This window comes from Mytilus galloprovincialis, chromosome 12, assembly GCF_965363235.1.
Source record: "Mytilus galloprovincialis chromosome 12, xbMytGall1.hap1.1, whole genome shotgun sequence".
Classification (NCBI taxonomy): Eukaryota; Metazoa; Mollusca; class Bivalvia; order Mytilida; family Mytilidae; genus Mytilus; species Mytilus galloprovincialis.
In genome coordinates this window covers 36,985,048-37,011,713 of record NC_134849.1, presented here as the reverse complement: position 1 = coordinate 37,011,713, position 26,666 = coordinate 36,985,048, and the positions used below count along the sequence as shown (strand labels likewise).

The window sequence follows — 26,666 nt, the reverse complement described above, 5'->3', positions numbered from 1 at the left end:
ACTGATGTTACAACACTCACAAGTTACCCCTTGATTATGAATATGAAGAAAAAACATAGAAAAGAGAAACAATTGTAAGGGTTACACGGAACCCAGTGTTTCGCCTACTGTTAGTCGCAAGCTCTACAAAAAAGCTTCGGTCCAAGTTTGGTACAAATCCAGAATAGTTCAAGAAAGTTATTTTAATTTCATAAAAATAACCACAGAATGAATATTTATTGACGAAGCCAACGCCGTAGATGACGACGGGATGTAGGATATCAGTCGCTTTTCCGACAAAAGTCGCTGGCTCAACAAAAACAGAATGTCCAAATATATTTTTTTATGATTTTATGCAAGAAACTATTAATCAAAAAGTCGGCAATAAATTCACAACGGGAGAGTTTAAAAAAAGAAAATACGCCTTTCGTTATTTTGCCAATCCAGAAAAGATATGAAATAACACAACTATTTCAATACGTCACCAACCAGTTGTACCTATTTAGAGTCTGTTTAATCAATGAATTTGGCATAACACTTTTAATTGATGATAACAGACATATATATTTCTATTTTCAGAAGTTTATGATCAGTTACGCCAAGTCACTTGGGTCCATGTCAAAACAATGGAATGTCTAGTGTCTCTGGGTCAACTTATTTGTGTGCATGTTCATTTACCTCTTTTTTCAATTACGCCATGTCACGTAGGTCTATGTCAGAACAATGGACCATCAAGCGTTCCTGGGTCTACTTATTCTTGTGCATGTACATTTATTTCATTTTTCTTTCAGTTTCGCCATGTCACGTGGGTCCATGTCAGAACGATGGAACATGTAGTGTATCTGGGTCAACTTATTCTTGCGCATGTACACCTGGATATTACGGAACGGACTGCGAGTGTAAGTTCAATTTTCATTAAAAAATTCACTTAATTCTAACGATAAAATAAATTGTTATGTAGTATGTAAATAGTCAAATCAAATAGTATAAAAATTACAACATCAAAAGACTGATGTTACAACACTCACATGTTACCCCTTGATTATGAATATGAAGAAAAAACATAGAAAAGAGAAACAATTGTAAGGGTTACACGGAACCCAGTGTTTCGCCTACTGTTAGTCGCAAGCTCTACAAAAAAGCTTCGGTCCAAGTTTGGTACAAATCCAGAATAGTTCAAGAAAGTTATTTTAATTTCATAAAAATAACCACAGAATGAATATTTATTGACGAAGCCGACGCCGCAGATGACGACGTAATGTAGGATATCAGTCGCTTTTCCGACAAAAGTCGCTGGCTAAACAAAAACAGAATGTCCAAATATATTTTTTTATGATTTTATGCAAGAAACTATTAATCAAAAAGTCGGCAATAAATTCACAACGGGAGAGCTTAAAAAAAGAAAATACGCCTTTCGTTATTTTGCCAATCCAGAAAAGATATGAAATAACACAACTATTTCAATACGTCACCAACCAGTTATACCTATTTAGAGTCTGTTTAATCAATGAATTTGGCATAACACTTTCAATTGATGATAACAGACATATATACTTCTATTTTCAGAAGTTTATGATCAGTTACGCCAAGTCACTTGGGTCCATGTCAAAACAATGTAATGTGTAGTGTCTCTGGGTCAACTTATTTGTGTGCATGTTCATTTACCTCTTTTTTCAATCACGCCATGTCACGTAGGTCTATGTCAGAACAATGGACCATGAAGCGTCCCTGGATCTACTTATTCTTGTGCATGTACATTTATTTCATTTTTCTTTCAGTTTCGCCATGTCACGTGGGTCCATGTCAGAACGATGGAACATGTAGTGTATCTGGGTCAACTTATTCTTCCGCATGTACACCTGGATATTACGGAACGGACTGCGAGTGTAAGTTCAATTTTCATTAAAAAATTCACTTAATTCTAACGATAAAATAAATTGTTATGTAGTATGTAAATAGTCAAATCAAATAGTATAAAAATTACAACATCAAAAGACTGATGTTACAACACTCACAAATCACCCCTTGATTATGAATATGAAGAAAAAACATAGAAAAGAGAAAAAATTGTAAGGGTTACACAAAACCCAGTGTTTCGCCTACTGTTAGTCGCAAGCTCTACAAAAAAGCTTCGGTCCAAGTTTGGTACAAATCCAGAATAGTTCAAGAAAGTTATTTTAATTTCATAAAAATAACCACAGAATGAATATTTATTGACGAAGCCGACGCCGTAGATGACGACGGGATGTAGGATATCAGTCGCTTTTCCGACAAAAGTCGCTGGCTCAACAAAAACAGAATGTCCAAATATATTTTTTATGATTTTATGCACAAAGCTATTAATCAAAAAGTCGGCAAAAAATTCACAAAGGGAGAGCTAAAAAAAGGAAAATATGCCTTTCGCTATTTTGCCAATCCAGAAAAGATATGAAATAACACAACTATTTCAATACGTCACCAACCAGTTGTACCTATTTAGAGTCTGTTTAATCAATGAACTTGGCATAACACTTTTAATTGATGATAACAGACATATATACTTCTATTTTCAGAAGTTTATGATCAGTTACGCCAAGTCACTTGGGTCCATGTCAAAACAATGGAATGTGTAGTGTCTCTGGGTCAACTTATTTGTGTGCATGTTCATTTACCTCTTTTTTCAATTACGCCATGTCACGTAGGTCTATGTCAGAACAATGGACCATGAAGCGTCCCTGGGTCTACTTATTCTTGTGCATGTACATTTATTTCATTTTTCTTTCAGTTTCGCCATGTCACGTGGGTCCATGTCAGAACGATGGAACATGTAGTGTATATGGGTCAACTTATTCTTGCGCATGTACACTCGGATATTACGGAACGGAATGCGAGTGTAAGTTCAATTTTCTTTGAAAATTTCACTTACTTCTAACGATAAAATAACTTGTTATGTAATATGTAAAAAGTAAAATTAAAATATAAAAACTATCACATCAAACGACTGATGTTACAACACTTACAACTTACCCCTATACTATGAATCTGAAGATAAAACGAAGAATAGGATATCTCTCGCTTTTGAAACAAAAGTTGCTGGCTTGACAAAAAAAGGAATGTACAAATATATTTTTTTATGTTGATATGCCCAAAACTATTAATCGAAAAGTCGAAAATAAATTCACAATGTGATGGCTAAAAAAAGGAAATACGCCTTTCGCTATTTATTCCAATTTGGAAAAGATATGAAATAACACAACTATTTCAATACGTCACCAACCAGTTTTACCTATTTAGAGTCTATTTAATCAATGAACTTGGCATAACACTTTTAATTGATGATAACAGACATATATACTTCTATTTTCAGAAGACGCCAAGTCACTTGGGTCCATGTCAAAACAATAGAATGTGTAGTGTCTCTGGGTCAACTTATTTGTGTGCATGTTCATTTACCTCTTTTTTCAATTACGCCATGTCACGTAGGTCTATGTCAGAACAATGGACCATGAAGCGTCCCTGGGTCTACTTATTCTTGTGCATGGACATTTATTTCATTTTTCTTTCAGTTTCGCCATGTCACGTGGGTCCATGTCAGAACGATGGAACATGTAGTGTATCTGGGTCAACTTATTCTTGCGCATGTACACTCGGATATTACGGAACGGACTGCGAGTGTAAGTTCAATTTTCATTAAAAAATTCACTTAATTCTAACGATAAAATAAATTGTTATGTAGTATGTAAATAGTCAAATCAAATAGTATAAAAATTACAACATCAAAAGACTGATGTTACAACACTCACAAGTTACCCCTTGATTATGAATATGAAGAAAAAACATAGAAAAGAGAAAAAAAAATTGTAAGGGTTACACGGAACCCAGTGTTTCGCCTACTGTTAGTCGCAAGCTCTACAAAAAAGCTTCGGTCCAAGTTTGGTACAAATCCAGAATAGTTCAAGAAAGTTATTTTAATTTCATAAAAATAACCACAGAATGAATATTTATTGACGAAGCCGACGCCGTAGATGACGACGGGATGTTGGATATCAGTCGCTTTTCCGACAAAAGTCGCTGGCTCAACAAAAACAGAATGTCCAAATATATTTTTTTATGATTTTATGCAAGAAACTATTAATCTAAAAGTCGGCAAAAAATTCACAACGGGAACGCTTAAAAAAGGAAAATACGCCTTTCGCTATTTTGCCAATCCAGAAAAGATATGAAATAACACAACTATTTCAATACGTCACCAACCAGTTGTACCTATTTAGAGTCTGTTTAATCAATGAACTTGGCATAACACTTTTAATTGATGATAACAGACATATATACTTCTATTTTCAGAAGTTTATGATCAGTTACGCCAAGTCACTTGGGTCCATGTCAAAACAATGGAATGTGTAGTGTCTCTGGGTCAACTTATTTGTGTGCATGTTCATTTACCTCTTTTTTCAATTACGCCATGTCACGTAGGTCTATGTCAGAACAATGGACCATGAAGCGTCCCTGGGTCTACTTATTCTTGTGCATGTACATTTATTTCATTTTTCTTTCAGTTTCGCCATGTCACGTGGGTCCATGTCAGAACGATGGAACATGTAGTGTATCTGGGTCAACTTATTCTTGCGCATGTACACTCGGATATTTCGGAACGGACTGCGAGTGTAAGTTTAATTTTCATTAAAAAATTCAATTAATCCTATCGATAAAATAAATTGTTATGTAGTATGTAAATAGTCAAATCAAATAGTATAAAAATTACAACATCAAAAGACTGATGTTACAACACTCACAAGTTACCCCTTGATTATGAATATGAAGAAAAAACATAGAAAAGAGAAAAAATTGTAAGGGTTACTCGGAACCCAGTGTTTCGCCTACTGTTAGTCGCAAGCTCTACAAAAAAGCTTCGGTCCAAGTTTGGTACAAATCGAGAAAAGTTCAAGAAAGTTATTTTAATTTCATAAAAATAACCACAGAATTAATATTTATTGACGAAGCCGACGCCGTAGATGACGACGGGATGTAGGATATCAGTCGCTTTTCCGACAAAAGTCGCTGGCTCAACAAAAACAGAATGTCCTAATATATTTTTTTTATGATTTTATGCAAGAAACTATTCATAAAAAAGTCGGCAATAAATTCACAACGGGAGAGCTTAAAAAAGGAAAATACGCCTTTCGCTATTTTGCCAATCCAGAAAAGATATGAAATAACACAACTATTTCAATACGTCACCAACCAGTTGTACCTATTTAGAGTCTGTTTAATCAATGAACTTGGCATAACACTTTTAATTGATGATAACAGACATATATACTTCTATTTTCAGAAGTTTATGTTCAGTTACGCCAAGTCACTTGGGTCCATGTCAAAACAATAGAATGTGTAGTGTCTCTGGGTCAACTTATTTGTGTGCATGTTCATTTACCTCTTTTTTCAATTACGCCATGTCACGTAGGTCTATGTCAGAACAATGGACCATGAAGCGTCCCTGGGTCTACTTATTCTTGTGCATGTACATTTATTTCATTTTTCTTTCAGTTTCGGTATGTCACTTGGGTCCATGTCGGAACGATGGAACATGTAGTGTATCTGGGTCAACTTATTCTTGCGCATGTACACTCGGATATTACGGTTCGGAATGCGAGTGTAAGTTCAATTTTCTTTGAAAATTTCACTTACTTCTAACGATAAAATAACTTGTTATGTAATATGTAAAAAGTAAAATTAAAAAGTATAAAAACTATAACATCAAACGACTGATGTTACAACACTTACAACTTACCCCTATACTATGAATCTGAAGATAAAACGAAGAATAGGATATCTCTCGCTTTTGCAACAAAAGTTGCTGGCTTGCCAAAAAAAGGAATGTACAAATATATTTTTTATGTTTATATGCCCAAAACTATTAATCGAAAAGTCGAAAATAAATTCACAACGTGATGGCTAATAAAAGGAAATACGCCTTTCGCTATTTATTCCAATTTGGAAAAGATATGAAATAACACAACTATTTCAATACGTCACAAACTAGTTGTACATATTTAGAGTCTGTGTTATCAATGTATTGGGCATAACACTTTTCTAAGAGATGTTTTTTAAACCATCGTTAAAATAAGCATTGTGATAACTTTAACTTGTGCCTCGAACAAATTGACATTTTAAAATGTGTTTTTCTCCAAAAAAATTCAAACCTCAGCTTATTACTGATGTTTTTGTAACACTTGACACAAACTGGAAGTAGCCAAAGTAATATTCCCCTTGAATGGTCTAAAAAGTGATCACGTGTAATGCTATTGTAATTTCAATGTGAGGCTTTGTAAAAAGTTTTGATCTATTTAAAAAAAATCAATTCTAATTGTCTTTTGTTTCAGCGAAAGCATGTAAACAAAACACCTGTCAGAATGGTGGTACGTGCAATCCGACTGGCGGATCAAATTATGAATGCGCATGCCCATTAGGATGGTATGGGTCAACTTGTAACAGTGAGTAAATTTTACGAATTTGTAAATCATATTTTTTTATGTTCAGAAAAAGATTTGATCAATTCTTGATTAATTTCCGATGAAGGACGATTTTGAAAACACAAAATATACTGGTCAAAGTATGATGACTGTTACCTGGCTTTTATGACACATTTGTTAGAAAAATCAAGAATTGGATATCCTCCTATTAGTGGTTCTGTTACCACGTCGGGTGAGGAAAACGTTATAACGTCTAACAGATTTTATCTTAAGGATTCAAATTAAAATGATTTTTATTTTTTTTTCCAGATGATAGACCTGAACAAATTAAATTGCTTTTCAGTTCGTTTTGTATGTTTAAATTTCATGTAAATGTAAAAAAATTTCAAATTTACCTCTTTAGATACTGCATTCATAAATTTTTAGATATTTTTGATAATAAATGATATATTAATAAATAATATTTTGATGATTTGCCTCAGAACACGCATGAGATGCGTTAATCTAAAATGCTTACATAAAATATCTCATCTCACAATCGAAAAAAGTTACTCTTGTATTTATTTTCTTCCACATCATATATATATAAGCCCTACCTTTTATCCGTCTGTTGACTGTCTGTCACCGTTCCGGATATCAGATACCATTGAGCTCAAACATTTTACCGGGGTAGTGATTAAAGGGGCAAATATGTCCGGTCGAAAAACATTCATAATTAATTCAAAAGGCAAACAAGGTCGATATTAAGTGTTATTTACATTGCCATTTGGACACACAGAGCATACTAAATACGGCAGATGTAAGAGTTGTTTGAAGCTAACTACATTTCCGATTAGGTTTAGGTGTCAGACTACTTCCTCCAAGTTAGAACGTATGAAAAAGTATCCCTTTCCTGACATAACATAGTGCTTTTAATGTCATTATTTACTCAAACTAACCAACAAATTTGCAAAAATTAAACTTTTGGTGAAACAGAAAAATATTTAGATCATTTTAAGCAAAAGAGTTTGCATTAAAAATTCAGGATTAATACGCCCAATAGTACTAAATAAAGATTTCCCGTAGACCATGGACTTCATATACAGGAGTGTGCTCCTAACGCAGAAACTGCTCCAATACAGTTATGAGGAGGACATATTAAAAATGACACTCCGTAAATTTTACGGACACCATCACGAATTGCTTTATCCATACTATGTATCTTTGTCCAAACTAACTTTGGACATTTTTACCACGTTTTAGATTGTGGTTTGTCATTACGTCGTCTGATATTTTATTACCGAACGTGACTTATTCCCGAATGTGACTGTTTTGCTGAGTGTGAATTCGTATTGTTTTAAGTCGTGGCACGGTACTTTTCAATCTCAAATTAGTTTGTTGCGTTTTGATGTTGTGTTTGTTGTTATCATCGGATTTGCCAAATGTCTCAACGTTTGTAGTTGTAATAAAATTAACGGTATCAATTTTCTTGCACCAGATGCGCATTTCGACAATACATGTCTCTTCAGTGATGCTCGTGGCCAAAATATTTGAAATCCAAAGCTTATATAAAAGATGAAGAGCTATACTCCAAAAGGTCCAAAAAGTATAGCCAAATCCGTGAAAGGAATCAGAGCTTTGCATGAGGGAGATACATTCCTTAATTTATAATAATTTCTATCATTTTGTAACAGCAAATTTTAATAACACAAAAAAAAATCCGTATTTTCATGCCAGTACCGAAGTAAATGGTATTTTTTTCTGTTGTATTATTGTGTTGTGTTGGGGATAATTACTCATCCAGTTAATTTGGTAGATTTAATTTTGGATCAACGAAATATACACTATATATTTGGTTTGCAGTTTGATCAGAAGAAACACCCACAAAGCTAGATAATACAATTAATTATCTAATTTCTACTACAGTTAAATATTAATTAGTATTATAGTTTTCACTGTTATTAATATAAGTTAGATAAGTCATACAAATCTAATCTTGAATTTCATCCAAATTCTTTCTTTATTTTGGGAACACGTTTTAGAAATTTAAATGTGACGTCACTTTGAGCGTTGCATTGACTATGGCTAACAGGGCTGTGATTCTTTATTCGTTTTTATTCTATAGCTAGTCACCACTTCAGTTTAATCATATACATTTTTGTATATCTATCATATAGTCATTTTACAAAATTTACTGTTTGCAAAAGTATGTATTATTCTTGATAATAATGATGTTTTTGTCCCAGGTGGATAACCCTGGCCTTATAACTTTTTGGAACTTTTGGTCCACGGCGGTCTTCAACTTTGTAGTTGTTATGGCTTTCAAACCCTTTACATCTGAGCATAGTTTTTGTGTGGACGTAGCGTGCGTCTAGCGTATAAAATATTTTTTAACCTGTTACCTTTTGAAGGCTATTATTCGTTTATTTCTCTGTCCTTTATTCTCTCCTATTTATCTGTTTATTTATTGTAACCCTGTCGTGTAATGTTGTCATTTACACCCCAGTAGCCAGTACTCTGTTAGTGACCTGAAAATACGGATTTTTTTGTGTTATTAAATTTGCTGTTGCAAAATATTACAAATTATTATAAATTAAGGAATATATCTCCCTCAGGCAAAGCTCTGATTCCTTTCACGGATTTGGCTATACTTTTTGGAACTTTTAGATTATAACTCTTCATCTTTTATATGATAAGGTTTGGATTTTCATATTTTGGCCACGAGCATCACTGAAGAGACATATATTGTCGAATTGCGCATCTGGTGCATAAAAATTGGTACCGTTAATTTTATTACTACCACTGGGTCGATGCCTCTGCTGGTGGACTGTTAGTCCCTGAGGGTATCACTAGCCCAGTAGCCAGTACTCCGTTACTGACATGAAAATACGGATTTTTTGTGTTATTAAATTTGCTGTTACAAAATATTACAAATTATTATAAATTAAGGAATGTATCTCCCTCAGGCAAAGCTCTGATTCCTTTCACGGATTTGGCTATACTTTTTGGAACTTTTGGATTATAGCTCTTCATCTTTTATATGATAAGGTTTGGATTTTCATATTTTGGCCACGAGCATCTGGTGCATAAAAATTAGTACCGTTAATGTTATTAATGTTATAATTAACACTGCCATTAAAGGGGGAGGTTTGGCATGCCACAAAACCAGGTGCAACCCATCAATTTTCATAAAATGCCCTGTACCAAGTCTGGAAAATGGCCATTGTTACATTTTAGTTCGTTTCTGTGTGTGTTACGTTTCGGTGTTGTGTCTCTGTTGTGTCATAGTTCTCTTATATTTGATACGTTTCCTTCAATTTTAGTTTGTAACCCGGATTTGTTTTTTCTCTATCGATTAATGAATTTTGAACAGCGGTATACTACTGTTGCCTTTATTTATGTTTGGAGTTCATTTTTTTCTAAGACGATTTTAAAGGTATGTTGAACATTGGCATGTAGAAAGCTGATACATGTGCAAATCAGGTTATACCTGGTTTTCATGAAGTTATACTTGAGGTAAAATATTTAGAAAGCTGTTAACATTGAAAAATTTAATTGAACAGATAGGGATTTTTAATTGGTGGTCTCACACCTTAAATATTAAAAATTTGGATTCCAATTAAGGTTCGCTTGGTTATCAATGCATAGTGTAAGCGTTTATAAAATTAGTTACAGTGATATCGATATGGATAAATAGTTGATTAATATCACTATAGCAGTAAATATAAGACAATTGTTATAGATATTTTGATGTTCATACATTTTTGCGCCTGTCCCAAGTTAGGAGACTCTGGCCTTTGTTAGTCTTGTGTGATTTTTATTGCCCTTTTATGGGCTTTTTGTTTTCCGGTCTGTGTGTCCGTCCGTTCGTTCTTCCGTTCGATCGTCTGTCCGTCTGTTTCGTTTCAGGTAAAAGCTTTTGGTCGAGGTAGTTTTTGATGAAGTTGAGGTTCAATCAATTTGAAACTTAGTACGCATGTTCCCTATGATATGATCTTTCTAATGTTAATGCCAAATTAGAGATTTTCTCCCATTTTCATGATCTACTGGACATAGAAAATGATAGTGCGGATGCGGGATCCGTGTACTGCGGACACATTCTTGTTAATTTTAGTTTCTTGTGAATAATTCGGAGTTTCGTATGACGCCCATTTTCACTGAACTAGTATACATAATTGTTTAGGGGCCAGCTGAAGGACTGAGTTTCTCAGTGCATTCAATACCCATTGGTAGCCTTTGGCTGTTTTCTGCTTTTTGTTGTCTCTTTGACACATTCTTCACTTCCATTCTCAATTGTACATGTAATATATATGTATTGATGCTTTTGATAACAACAAGTTATTTTCTCTTTTAGAATGGATTGGTAGATAATTCCTGTAACATTGAGAAACGATACACTGTTACTGTAGCTTCTTAATATAAACGAACATCACAACCAACGATCTTATACTGGAACAACTTGCCTCAGCTGCAATGGAATTCATTAATTGCCTTCAACATGATAGAGCTGTTACCTGTGCAAAAGAAATTCTGTTTGATAATTTGAACCTTCATTGTATATGACAACCTTACAGATCCTTCTATAGGAACATTGGTCGATTAAATATATAAAATTCACATTTATAAGTATAAAATGTTGAACATGTTAAATAATATATGCATTCTACAATAGATTCGAAAAGAGTTTTTAACATTAATTTAGAAGGTTGCATGTTTCTTTTCGTTAACACATTCATTTTCATAGTGAGAAATCAAATATTTACTTTTACTATTTGTGACTTGGATGCTGAGTTGTCTCATTGGCACTCATAACACATCTTCTTATGTATATTCTCTAATTTATCACGTAATTTCCAGACGTAAAAGACATCAACGACGAATGTTATGTTTTCTTACTCATATTTGATTTGTAATAGATGAAATAGGTTTCATTCTTCCTTATAAAATTCAATGACTTAGACTGGAGGGACTTACCTCATTACGATCACTGGTTCATTCTGTAATCTTTTATACCGTTTTTGTGTGTAGTAAATTTTAGTGTTGTGTTTCTGTTGTGTTTCTGTTGTGTCGTAGTTCTCCTAGTATATTTGATGTGTTTCCCTTAGTTTTAGTTTGTAACCCGGATTTGTTTGTTTTGTCTCAATCGATTTATGGATTTCGAACAGCAGTATACAACTGTTGCCTTTATTTATATATTCTACACATCTATTAAAATTGTCAAATTTTACATCTGGTGCAATCGATTTGTCATTATTATTGTTATACTAAGTAACTTTAATATGTTTAACGCTGATTCAAATGAGTGCTCGACAAGTAATTGATTTATATTTGCCACCATAATAATTTTGCACTTCTGTGCTCTTACTCCGAACAACAATTTTATTAATTTTGCGAGAAATGTTACTTCCATACTCCTGACAACAAAATTGTCAAATTTGAATTTACCTGTGTAGGCTGCTTCATTTGACGCCATTTTTTCCTGGTAAAAGTTGTCTTATTGACACCCTTCTTTCATATTTTTATTACAACCTGTTAAGTCTTTGTTATATAGACACCTACGTTTTAATATTGTATTTGAATTGTGTCATCGATCTTATTCGTTCAGTGTATATTTACTTGTTTTTGTTCAAAGTCTTTTTGATCTATTTAAACCATTTTAATTGATATTTGATAGTGAATCTGTTTTGTTGTAATGTAACATTACTGTCCCATATTAAGGTAAAGGTTGGCGCCTGTTATAACGTTAAGGTGGTACCCAACACCTTAACTAAAATTTATTTGGCTCGTTTAATTTTCATAAAATTTTGACAAAATATTTACTTTGACCCTTTGACAAAAATATAAAAATTTCAAAAAAATTGAACCAACCAATTTATTAGAAAAAAAACACTGGTCATACAACAGTTCGACTTACACTGATTTTGATCATTGAGAAGCTTAATAAAATTAAAGGTACCAATTTTATTGCACCAGATGCGCATTCCGACAATACATGTCTCTTCAGTGATGCTCGTGGCCAAAATATTTGAAATCCAAAGCTTATATAAAAGATGAAGAGCTATAATCCAAAAGGTCCAAAAAGTATAGCTAAATCCGTGGAAGGAATCAGAGCTTTGCATGAGGGAGATACATTCCTTAATTTATAATAGTTTCTATCATTTTGTAACAGCAAATTTTAATAACACACAAAATCCGTATTTTCATACCAGTACCGAAGTACTGGCTACTTGGCTGGTGATACCCTCGGGGACTAATAGTCCACCAGCAGAGGCGTCGACCCAGTGGTAGTAATAAAATTAACGGTACCAATTTTCTTGCACCAGATGCGCATTTCGACAATACATGTCTCTTCAGTGATGCTCGTGGTCAAAATATTTGAAATCCAAAGCTTAATATTCCCTTAACAACGACAACGTAATTAAAACGTTTAGCTGATTTTACAGAGTTATCTCCCTGTAGTGTTAGGCACCTCCTTGAAACCCGCTTCGTTGTATCCTGTTAGAATTGTTTTACACTTGTCATGCTGGGGCCAAAGGCACTTGTCTCAGAAAACAATTTCCTATATACCTTAATATAACATAAGGTACTTAACTTGCATTTTCGAAAAATATCAGGCGGTGACGAAATTCCGTTGTACGCCGCTTTCTAGGCTGTCAACCCCACTAAAACTTGTTATAGCGGAAATCTAAATTGATTTATCTTTACAAAGGTGTATAGCATGCCTACATTTGTTGTCGGAATCATTCGTAGCAATCCTACCCAAGTATGTCAATCGTAATATTTTTGCCAACCGCAATGTAGGCGTGTTATACACCATTGTAAGGATTAATCAATTTAGATTTACGATATTACAAGTTTTAGTGGAGTTGACAGCCTAGAAAGCGGAATTTAACGGAATTTCGTCACTTCCTGACATTTTTCGAAAATGCAAGTTAAGTACCTTGTGTTATGTTAAGGTTTATTGGAAATTTTTCCAGAGACAAGTGCCTGTGTCTGAGACCCATTGTATCTTGCTGTTCGGTTTAAGCCAAGGCTTTACTCGGTACTTTGACCTATAATTATTAACTTTTTATACATTGTGACTTGGATGGATGGTTGGTGTCAATGACACTCATACCACATATTCCTTTTTGTATTTATAATGAGACAGATTATGATAAACGCTTTGTTTATTTAAAAGTTATCTCCCTTTACACATCATATTCCATAAACTATGAAAACAAACAAATTCTTGTCGGATATGGTTCCAAGTTCAATGATTATTTTGTAGAATGAACTTATCTCTTTACTTATATACATGTAAATTAATCTTTGTCTGACAAAGGCTAGTAATGTAAATCGTATAAACTGCTTTTCAATTTCGTATGTTGTAAATAAATATGTTGTTAATAAATCAAAATTAACAATTGTGTTATTTGTTCAAGCACATGGTGATTTTTACATGACAAATACATATTTTACGAAGAACATATATACATATGCATTTCTCCGCTTTTTTTACAAAGTTATACGGAATTATCTAAACATCATATCAGTCTTCCTGTTGACTATAAAGTGATTGATAAAGTTAATTCGTAATTCCTCATGCACAAGCGCAGAAATGTAATAATAAAATTGAGAATGGAAATGGGGAATGTGCATTCCTCATCCTGATATGCTCATCGTTCTCCCTAAAAACAATTTGTTTTAAAAGATGCGGAAGATATCAATGATACATTAAAAAATCAAAAGATGGGAGAAACTGACAACGCCACAATATAATCCACCATAACATTGTGCGAAAGACAACGAAAAGACAAATAAATCACAATGAACGTCTTAGAAAATTATTGATAGAGTTCACTAACTCCATTTAACTTGGGAAATCTGACATGACCAAACATGAAAAACAAGGAAAATGACAAACAATTCACAATAAAAGAGAGGCGAAAAAACCATAGGGACTCATAGATCGAAAAAACTGACAACGCTATGACTAAAAAAGAAAAAAATAGACAAACAGACAAATATCAGTACACAAGACACAAAATAGAAAACCAACATGACCAAAGACTAAGCAACACTAACCCCATCACAAACTGGGGGTGATCACAGTTGCTCCGAAGGGTAAGCTAATCTTGCTCCACATGTGGTACCCGTCACATCATTACAAACCCGATAAATAGATCCCATTCGTGGGGGAAATGGAAGTTAACTTCATAGAAAAAAAACAGTCTCAGTATCACAAACTCCCTCAAAACTTGGGGTTTTCATTTGCTCCGCAAAGGTATCCGATTCTTTTCCACTTGTGGCACCAGTAATGTCCCTGATTCGATTAACACACATTCTGTGATGAAACTGATTTTGATGATGTCACAATTGAAAACCAGACGAAATTCATAACTTGTTCAGGTCATATGAATTGTAAATAATCAAAGTTCTTCAATATATTTTCCGCTTTACCTATTTGTGTTACCTACTTGTATGTTTTTGTACAATTTGTGTATTAAGTATAAAGTCTTGTCGGTCAGTGTTTTTAATATGTTCCGTTGACAATAAAATAAAATGTTATGCAAAATGGTAAAACGTTTTTTGTGAATTAAATGACATTGTTTTACAAAATCTAGTGCTTATGGGTTAAAAATATTTTCCATTTTGCAATAGAGTAATCAGACAACTTTTATTTAAAAAGTATAGAACATTTACTGTCAAATGACAGTAAATAAGAATAATTATTTTTACCATGTTAAAAGAGAAAATTATTACTGAATATTTCCAATATTCAGTCTTCAAAACCTGTTTAGGCCAAAAAAGAATGAATCGGTATTTCCTCTTCTTATATTTTAGTATCATATGTTTTTTTTTCCCCCGATACTTTTGTATCTGATATAGATTTCGCGGAAAGTTCAACATACGATATGGCCGGAACATCCAATTTCCATGGCATAGCTTGATCATGCACCTATATTATATGTTTTAACAAATGAAATTACATGCACACCAAAAGGAGCGATTCCGTGGACGGCAACAGGGTAAGTCTATCCTGATTAGCAAACATCACCTTCCATACGCATTCTCTTTCAGTCAAAGTGTTTAAGTTCGTAAAATTGCTGATCAAACTACTGTTATAGTACATTAAACATGGCGTTAGTTAGCTGTGAAACCATATCAACACATCGTATCGGTCAACCGATTTCAAGTGTTCTTTCTATATACATCATTTAATAGTCCAGTCAAACTAAGATTTAACCTCAAACTAATTGCAACAGAAAATGTTTTAGTTTTAATCTACACAGAAAAAAGTCCCATAAAGTCTAACTTGAGGAAAACTCAAAATCAGCATTTTTAATTTCCTATGGAAATTAATCTATGGAAATAAACATTGGGAGGGGAGATAACTCCGCAAAATGAGTCCTTTTTTGTTAGATTTCAGTTGATTTTCTTGAAATCTATGTAAAGTATGATACTTTGATGGGGTAATAAGTTTGTATTTGACTAAATTATATAATCTTCTGTTCATGAAATGTACAAAACTGAAGTGTGAAGGGTAGTTTTATTTTTTTCATGCATTTTTCATTAAAGAAATTGCAAATTTGAAGCTTAGTGCCCATTTTGAAAATATTATGTGAAATTTTGGTATTGTTTATATCTGTATATTATATTTTTTTAAGCATCTAACTTATCCAAAGGAACATTAAACCACAAAAAGAAAAATACATGCTTATTGCTTAATATTTTTATTAAAGTTTAGATTCTTTACCTTGACATGTTCAAAAATTCAATAAATGGTCAACTAATGAATTACAAAATCTAGATTATAGATTGATAAAAGATATGAAAACACCTTTAGAGTTGTTTGTTGTACTCTTAAGAATGCTTCAAAATGAAGAATCAATACATTCTGGTGAATAGAAGCGGTAAAGTTATAATTTTGTATCAATTGTTATTGATGTGTCTGCCTTTTTTGCAAGAGTAATCTCCCTTTTCAATGCAAATCTCCATAGGAATTTAAATGGTGATTTTTTAGTCTTCCTCAAGTAATATCTTATGGGACTTTTTTGTGTATATTTGAGGTACAATGCTAAAGATTAAAACTTAAAAATCATCTGTGGCAATTACTTTCAGGTTAAGGTCAAATCTATGCTAGATTGACTAGACTATAAATATAGTATACATATTTGTTTAGGGGCCAGCTGAAGGACGCCTCAGGGTGCGGTAGTTTATCACTACATTGAAGACCCATCGGTGGTCTTCAGCTGTTGCCTGCTTTATGGTCGGGTTGTTTTCTCTTTGACATTTTCCCCTTCTCAATTTTATTTCTAAACACTCTGTTGGAGCAGGATTTATGGTGTAATAAGTAAATATCAAATTCTGAAAATCTAATCATGCCTTCAAACACAATTCAAATGCAACCAGATGATGGATTCTAACATATCCTGCATGTTAGAGCATCTTTTTCATATAGCTATTGATATTAACGTTTATTGAAAATACTTCAAAATGTTTGCTTTATTGTTTAAGTTATAGAAGTTTCACTCTTCGATTTATGTAGACTGTTGCTATTAATGTGTCTGACTGTATGATCTTATATTGAAACAAATCATCGCAGCAAGCACACAAAGTGTCTGAAATATTTTAACAGGACTTTGTATATAAAGCATTTCTGCAATTCCTTATTAACTAGATATAGGAAGAAAATGAGGTATACGTGCCAATGTGACAACTCTCCAACCGAGAGTCTATTTGTGTTCTAGGTAGCTGTTTTGTTATAGCCAGGTTGTTATTTTTTTTCTTATCGAAAAAATATATAGGAGAGTTGAATATTTGAAGGTAATTTTGAAACCAAATTAAAAAGGCAAAGTGCAGGTTTTAGTCTAAATACAAAGCTTAAAGACTGTCAAGTTTAAGAAACTGTATTTTTTTTAAAGTGGGTATATGCATATGTTTGCACCTGTCCTAAGTCTGATGAACAGTATTTGTCGTTTGTTTATGTAATTTATACGTGTTTCTCGTTTCTCGTTTTTTATATAGATTAGACCGTTAGTTTTCCCTTTTGAATGGTTTTGCACTAGTAATTTTGGGGCCCTTTATAGCTTTTTGTTCGGTGTGAGCCAAGGCTCCGTGTTGAAGGCCGTACATTGACCCATACCGGTTTACTTTTATACATTGTTATTTGGATGGAGAGTTGTCTCTTTGGCACTCACACCATATCTTCTTATATCTATATATCGCTGATCATTTCGTACATTCAAATGCATGTATGTACTAGTAGCTATGCAACTATATTTCGTACAAATTGCTTGCTTGTGTGAAACTAAGTTATGATATCAATCAGACGCCTTAACTGTACGCTTTTAACATGCTTTTTGAACTAGTCATGATGTTTTTGTTTGTATATAAATAAATGCAACTGTAGTATACCGATGTTCAAAAGTCATAAATCGATTAAGAGAGTCATAAATCGACTAAGAGAGCACAAAACAGGGTCACAAACTAAAATCGAGTGGAATACATCAACAAAAAGAGAAGTAACAACAGAAATTACAGGAACACTGAAATGTAAAAGTAAAATCACAAAAATACTGAACTCCAAGGAAAATTCAAAAAGGAACGTCAACAATCAAATGGCAAAATCAAAAGTTCAAACACATCAAACGAATGGATAACAACTGTCATTTTCCTGACTTGGTACATGCATTTTCTTATGTAGAAAATGGTGGATTGAATATATTGTGTGTAGTTGGTTTTATAAGTGTTAGCAGACATTGCTTATATGAAAATAAACTTTACTTTGAGGTGGCATTTAATGCTGTCTATATGGCAAATATATATGAGAAAGTAATAATGACGTGCAATCTGTATTTATATGATATCTAGTTTATATCAATCAGATTATATCATATTTCCAGCTGATAACAAAAACCGTCAGCCATTTTGAACTTTTTCTGAACTTTAAATCCTTTACTTCATCAATGCCTTTTCTGACGTGTTAAAGGTTTACTATCATTACAATCACAACGTATTAAATTTGATGTGAACTTTATGTTTTTAGAAGAAGAAAAAACAGTAAATATCACCAAACATGCATTGGAAATCATTCTTCTTTTACAGGGTTTATCTTTATTGCCGTGTAGTTTATTCTCAAAATGTTTCATTACATGACGTTATTTTGATTGGCTAACAGCAATCTAGCGTCCTTCTGAAATTAACATTCATTGCACAATGAAATTTGTAACATAAATTGGATTTTTTCCTTTGATGTTTTTATGAAATAATTTGCTTTAAAAATATGGTGAGGGAAAAACCATGGTATATTATATGCAAATTTATGTTGTACCATACTTTTCTAATTAAATGTTATTCCATGACTGAAGCTCCACCTTTTTTTAAATGTATCCGCCTCTAAAATATTTAGGAAACTGTAAAACATACTAAAAGGTCAAGATCTTCATTTGTTTTCATTTTATAAGAAAAAGCAGTAAATTATGTGTACCACATTTCAAGAAACCCTTTTCAAACTATATAGGATTGTTACGAATTCCCTTAATTTTGGAAACAATTACTGAATGTTTCTTCTTTCAGTTTTAAAAAATAAAATAAAATGTAAAACTATCATTTCCTTTGCGAAAATTCAATTAAATTTCGATTTAAAAAAAGGGGTATCTATACAAAAAGGAATAAATATCGGCTACAAATATTTGATAAAAAACATGATTAGGGGACGTACACTATCTACGTCCCTGGATCCGCAACTGTTAAAATATTGTTTTATCATTAAAATTGTGTTTAACTAAAAGAGAAAAACAAAGTAACAACAGAAATTACAGGAACACTGAAATGTAAAAGTAAAATCACAAAAATACTGAACTCCAAGGAAAATTCAAAGAGGAACGTCAACAATCAAATGGCAAAATCAAAAGTTCAAACACATCAAACGAATGGATAACAACTGTCATTTTCCTGACTTGGTACATGCATTTTCTTATGTAGAAAATGGTGGATTGAATATATTGTGTGTAGTTGGTTTCATAGGTGTTAGCAGACATTGCTTATATGAAAATAAACTTAACTTTGAGGTGGCATTTAATGCTGTATATATGGCAAATATATAAGAGAAAGTAATAATGACGTGCAATCTGTATTAATATGATATCTAGTTTATATCAATCAGATTATATCATATTTCCAGCTGATAACAAAAACCGTCAGCCATTTTGAACTTTTTCTGAACTTTAAATCCTTTACTTCATCAATACCTTTTCTGACGTGTTAAAGGTTTACTATCATTACAATCACAACGTATTAAATTTGATGTGAACTTTATGTTTTTAGAAGAAGAAAAAACAGTAAATATCACCAAACATGCATTGGAAATCATTCTTCTTTTACAGGGTTTATCTTTATTGCCGTGTAGTTTATTCTCAAAATGTTTCATTACATGACGTTATTTTGATTGGCTAACAGCAATCTAGCGTCCTTCTGAAATTAACATTCATTGCACAATGAAATTTGTAACATAAATTGGATTTTTTCCTTTGATGTTTTTATGAAATAATTTGCTTTAAAAATGTGGTGAGGGAAAACCATGGTATATTATATGCAAATTTATGTTGTACCATACTTTTCTAATTAAATGTTATTCCATGACTGAAGCTCCACCTTTTTTTTTTTAAATGTACCCGCCTCTAAAATATTTAGGAAACTGTAAAACATACTAAAAGGTCAAGATCTTCATTTGTTTTCCTTTTATAAGAAAAAGCAATAAATTATGTGTACCACATTTCAAGAAACCCTTTTCAAACTATATATGATTGTTACGAATTCCCTTAATTTTGGAAACAATTACTTAATGTTTCTTCTTTCAGTTTTAAAAAATAAAATAAAATGTAAAACTATCATTTCCTTTGCGAAAATTCAATTAAATTTCGATTTAAAAAGGGAGGTATCTATACAAAAAGGAATAAATATCGGCTACAAATATCTGTGAAAAACATGATTAGGGGACGTACACTATCTATGTCCCTGGATCCGCAACTGTTAAAATATTGTTTTATCATTAAAATTGTGTTTTAATAAATAATCTAGTAAAATAACGGAAGAAAAGCATTTTTCAATTAGATGAAAATTCTGTAAAATATGATTAATTTGTATGATACATTGAAAAAAAAACAATTCTTACCGTCATTAGAATAATTATTTAATCCTTGTTGCTGGAATCCGACATTTTTGTTTACCTCAGTCTGATGACATTATGAAATTACCTGCGCCTACAATCATACACGGGGCGCAAAACTAAAAAAAATCGGGAAAATCCGACATTTTCTTTACTTTCTGCAAATTCAGGGGTTCTATTACATGAAATATACAGACGATCATACACGAAGCGCAAAAGTGACTTGCGCGAGCTTCCATTTCATTGGATGAAACTGTAACGTGATCAATTTCCAATATTAGTTGAAGGTCTTGAAGCTGTCAATCATTTTATTTATATTACAAATTTTATATACCATGTGTCTTACTCATTAACATATTTAAACAAACTCATCCTTCGGATTCGTTTGTTTAAATATGTTAACTCGTAAAAACCATGGTATATATAGCACTTAACATACATGATAACACGAGGTCCCACAATAAAGTGCACAGGTATATTACATAAAAACCTGACCTCAAAAAGTTCACATTTGAACAGACACTTCATTATTTTGTTATTTTATTTTAGAATTAAATGTTTCTTTTTTGTAAATTCATTGGGTTGTAAAAGTGTTGACCGTGTGCATTTTTGTTTTTAGATAAACCTCGGTAAACGCTTTTACAACCCAATGAATTTACAAAAAAGAAACATTTAATTCTTAAATAAAATAACAAAATAATGAAGTGTCTGTCCAAGTGTGAACTGTTTGAGGTCGGGTTGTTGACACATTCCTCTTTACAATCTCAATTTAAAATCTTTTTTTTTTACACAATCCTCTTTACAATCTCAATTTAAAATCATTGTTTTATTTTCAACTTTTCAACATTTATTTAATCAAATTTCAATACACCCCCTTTCTTTTGTGTGTTATGATAGTGTCTGTTTTCGAAGAAAAGGACATTTACTCTAGCTGTAAAAATACCAGATCTCGCTAGTGTTTGAAGTTTTTACGGCTTCATTGGTTGCCTTAATCTATCAGACTATCCCTACTACAACAGACTGAAATTTAAGACGAAAAATGAGATTATTAATATGGATTATAAATTTCACACTTCAGCGTCTCGTTATTGATATTTCAGAACATCCAGGTTTAAATATGAGCCTAGCTAAATTTTATATAAATCTTTATCGATCTATCTCCATTAGGTCTATAAATTGGGTTCACTTTCTGACACTTTCAGAAGTCCCGAAGATTTTTACGCCAAGGTAAGTTTTGTCATTTTAGTGTTATACTTAACATTGTCATTAAAGCTGTATGTTTGGCTAGCCGAAAAAACCAGGTTCAACCCAACATTTTTCTTTAAATATCCTGTACAAAGTCAGGAAACTGGCAGTTGTTATCTTATAGTTCGTTTCTGTGTGTGTTGCATTGTCGTTTTGTCTTTTTGTTGCACTTCAGTGTTTCTGTTGTTTCGTTGTTTTCCTCTTAAAGTTGCTGTTTTTACCTCAGTTTATCAAATGTTTATGTTTGTAACCAACATTTGTTTTCTCTCAATCGATTTATGACTTTCGAACAGCTGTATACAACTGTTGCATTGTTATATGTAATGAGCCGGATCTGTCAATTTGATTTATTTATTATATCATACACAGTTTATCTTGTTTTTTGGCTGTATGGAAATTATTCTTGTTCAATTTCTATCATGTTTTACTGTACGATCGTGTAATCTAAGTCGAGATCTAGCTTGGTGTACTGGTATCGTCATATAATGCATTGCTATCGACATGATATATAACATATAACTAGATAAAGTTGTCCATCTTTCTAATTCCGTGCTTGATTGTTCTTTTATTTGTCTTTGTAAATTAATAATATTTACTGTGCATTTTTACTTTTTGTGTTGCGGAACACTAAAGCCTTCCGCAAATGTTTTGTTATGCTGTGGTAATTTTTTATATTCTTGTTTTTCATTTTTGCTCATGTGCTTTGTCTATATACCATTTTGTTTTTCTTTGTTGGCATATTTGTTTATTTTATAGTGATTAAGATTATAACACAATGTTGACTGCTGTACCCCTATTTATTACAGTTTTACCTATAATGATCCATTTAATACATAAGGAAATGCCTATACCAATTCAAGAATATGACAGTTGTTTTCCATTTATTTGGTTTGCTTGAGTTTTTGAGTTTGATAGCATATAATTTAATGTTGGATGTAACGCGTCCTCTGATTGGCTGACGTTATTTTGTTATCACCCATAGATATAGTTTAGTCATGTGACCGTGACGTCATCAACATTTTTTCATGGTTTTCTACGGTTTAAAATGAATTTAGAATTAAATTATAAGAAATGACTGTAATATTTTTTCTGTCTATTCGAAATAACATAAAAAATGAGGTGCACACTGTTAAATAACCCGTTACGCGCGTTATGCAGTGTGCACCACATTTTTTATGTTATTTCTTCATACACAGAAAAAATATTACACTCATTCCTTAAATAACTGAATGGGATTAAACAACAACGACGACCAAAGGATGAAGTTTCTAACTAAGGACATGCGCGTAAATGCGGTACAGTTAAACATGTTTTGTGAAATCTCAATTCTCCCCCTTTACCTCTAGCTAATTGAAAAAAACAGACAGCAAAAAGCACAGTTGAATTCAGTTCTAAAGAAGTAAAAATCTGATGTTAGAATAGAAAACAAAGCAAAATGACAATGATCATCATAAAAAGGACTAATAGCAGTTGCTGACATGTAACTTCCATGCCTCAATTCAACTGATCGCAATATTATGTCTTCATCATATAAAAAACAAGCTCAACCACGCCATCAAGAACATAACCAGTCTCATGCCAACCGTCACTTTTATGTTTCAAAGTTTTATGTTTTAAAATTATGTTTATTTCAGATGCAAAGACACAATATCAAGTGAATCAATATTAATAAAAAAAAAAATAATGCCAACTTAACAGCTGTATTATATCTATATCCCTTATGAATATGTCTTTTTAATGTTTAGTAGGTTTTGAGGTAAATGAAGACATTTGATAATATAACCATAAAGGATTGGATGTGACATACTTGAGCGTGATGTCTGTCCATTTTTTAGTATTTGCGATTGATGTCCTGTTATCGGAGATAAGATTTAGTGATAGCTTTGTCAAATTTGTTTTATAGAAAATCCTGGTGCAATAAATAATCTTTAATACAGAGATTTCTTTTTTAAAAATCAATAAGTTGTTACATACACGAGCAAACCGAAGTTGGGATACATAAACATCATAAGATGGTGTCATCTAGAAATGGATAATTAACAATAAGAAATTCAAAATTGTGTCTTTAACCGTGTAATTTGACAAGTAAGCTTCAAGTTAAAGATATAGATATCAAGGTACAAGCAAGGGTATTGTTAATTAGTGGTAATAGTTTTAAACTTTAGTTTGATTTAAACATGTTAAAGTAAATGTATCAATTCCCAACAGGATACTATAAAAATTAGTAGATGTCGGATAATTGCCCATGAGACAACTCTCAACGAGAGACCAATTGACAAAGAATTCTCTCCTTAATATATAAAAAAGATGACCCGCTTTCATTAAATAATTACCGTCCAATTACATTACTTAACATAGATACAAAACTACTGGCTTATGTGTTAGCACAAAGACTAAAAAAAGTTTTACCATCTATTACAAGTCTAGACCAAACTGGATATGTAAAAAATAGATATAATGGTTTTAATATAAGGCAAATTCAAGACATAATTGATTATTCAGAGAAATTTAATATAGAAGGAGCAGTACTATTTCTAGATTTTAGTAAGGCTTTTGATTCTTTAGAATGGATCTTTATGACAGAAACTCTCAAAAAGTTTGGATTTAAAAGTGGATTTATCAGATGGGTTGAAACTATGTATAATGATATTAAAGGGTGTATTTTGAATAATGGCTGGGTCTCAAGTCCATTTAAAATATACCGCGGCATTCGACAAGGGTGTCCGATTTCTGCTTTACTGTTTGTTATAACTGTTGAGTTAATGGCCATAAGATTAAGAAAAAATAAAGAACTTAAGGGAATAAAAATAAAATTAGATGGACAATCTTGTAATTTAAAAATCTGTCAATTAGCAGACGACACAACATTATTTTTTCAGTCTCGTAAAGATATGTCTGGCTCTCAGTATAATAGAGACATTTTGAAGTCTATCAGGGCTGAAACTTAATAGGAATAAAACAGAAGGAATATGGTTAGGGAGATTAAAAAGCAGTAAAGATAAATATGAAAATATAAACTGGACAAATAAACCAGTCAAAAGTCTAGGTATTTAATTTGGGTGTGATAATAAGGAATGTCAAGCATTGAACATAATACAAATCTTGGATAAAATTACAAAACTTGTAGACCGATGGTCGAAAAGAAATTTAACATTGCTTGGGAAAATTTTAATTGTAAAAGCTCTTCTGCTACCAAATTTAACTTATTTTGCTACTAATGGTATTATTCCTAAAGATAAGTTGCAAATCATTAACAATATAATTTATAGATTTGTTTGGAATGGAAGAAAAGATAAGATAAAGAGGTCAATATTAACAAAAAATTATGATGAAGGGGGCTTAAAAATGATTGATCTGGAGTCTTATATACTGTCAATACATATAACATGGATTAAAAAAATATTACAATCAGAAAATGCTAACTGTTCGGTGTTGCCTAAACTATACCTGAATAAGTTTGGCAAAAATTTGCTAATTTTCAAGATAAATATCAGAAACATAAAATTAATTGATAAAAAAATATGGAACAATACACCACTATTCTATCAAGAACGGATAAAATCATGGATACATGTAAATCTTAATGAAGCCAAAAATAATAAAATATGTAACTTTTTAGAGATCAGAAAGCAAATAATATGGGGCAATAGTTTGATAAAATTTAAAGGACAATGTCAAAATGGATTGAAAGTGATATTCTATTTATAAATGACATAATTGACAATAGAGGACAAATATCAGAAAAAGTTATCAATTTAGAATTAAAAAACAAAAGTAATTGGATTGCTGAATTTACAAAATTTAAAAGAGCCATACCAAATCACTTGGAGAAGCTTAAAACTGAGAGATCATTCAAAAATATAGTAAATATTAACAGAGAAAAAATTAGACTAAGAAACCATGAGGATATACTGAGCATTAAGAATAAAGATATTTATAAGATAGTGCAAAGTCGAATAAACAGAAACACCCATTGGTGTTTTGAAATGGGAAAAGATATTACATACAGGAAATATAAATAGTGAACTCAAAGACACTATAAAATTCACTTTTGAATTCTTAAAAGATAATAAGATTAAGATGTTCAGGTGGGAATTAATGCACTTCATCTTGGCAAATAAAGAGCTGTTATTTCAATGGAAAATTTCTGAAAACAGCCTTTGTTCTTATTGCAATGAACAAGACAACTACAAACATTTTTTCATCACATGCGCATATAACACAAACTTCTGGAGATCAATGGGAGATATATTTAACAAATTAGGTATTGACAAACATGTTATAAGCTTACACTCTCTAGTAATAGGATACAAGATTTGTGATGATGCTCATTTTGGACTCCATCACTTGCTGAGCTTAATGGGTTTTTTTTCAGTATATAAATCACATTATAAATTCAATAATAAGGCAAAAAAATAGACATAGTGAAAATTTTTAAATATGAAATCTTGAGTACAGTTGAATTATATTGTACGATCTTGAAATAAACAAAATTAACTTTTGGAAAAAACAGAATATATGTTCTAGAACATGTAGAATGTTAATATTGTGTACTTGTTTTTAATATTTCAAGCGGACAAGTAAAAATATATGTTACTATTGCAATTGGCCACGAGCATCACCGAAGAGACATGTATTGTTGAAATGCGCATCTGGTGCAGGAAAATTGATACCGTCAATGTTGTTACTACCACTGGGTCGATGCCTCTGCTGGTTGACTGTTAGTCCACGAGGGTATCACCAGTCCAGTATCCAGTGGCATGAAGAGACATGTATTGTCGAAATGCGCATCTGGTGCAGGAAAATTGATATCGTCAATGTTATTACTATAATATAAGTGTCTATGTACAAAAAAGGTATGA

At 32.1% G+C, this 26,666-nt stretch overlaps 1 long non-coding RNA gene across 1 annotated transcript in view; it reads left to right on the top strand.

The window, feature by feature from the left end:
• LOC143053434 (uncharacterized) overlaps positions 1-11,452 on the top strand; it is a 97,065-nt gene extending 85,613 nt beyond the window's left edge. Inside the window, exon 4 of the long non-coding RNA XR_012971347.1 lies at positions 10,762-11,452. This is a non-coding gene — a long non-coding RNA (uncharacterized LOC143053434). The remainder of the gene's footprint in view (positions 1-10,761) is intronic.
• Positions 11,453-26,666: the final 15,214 nt, after the last annotated feature.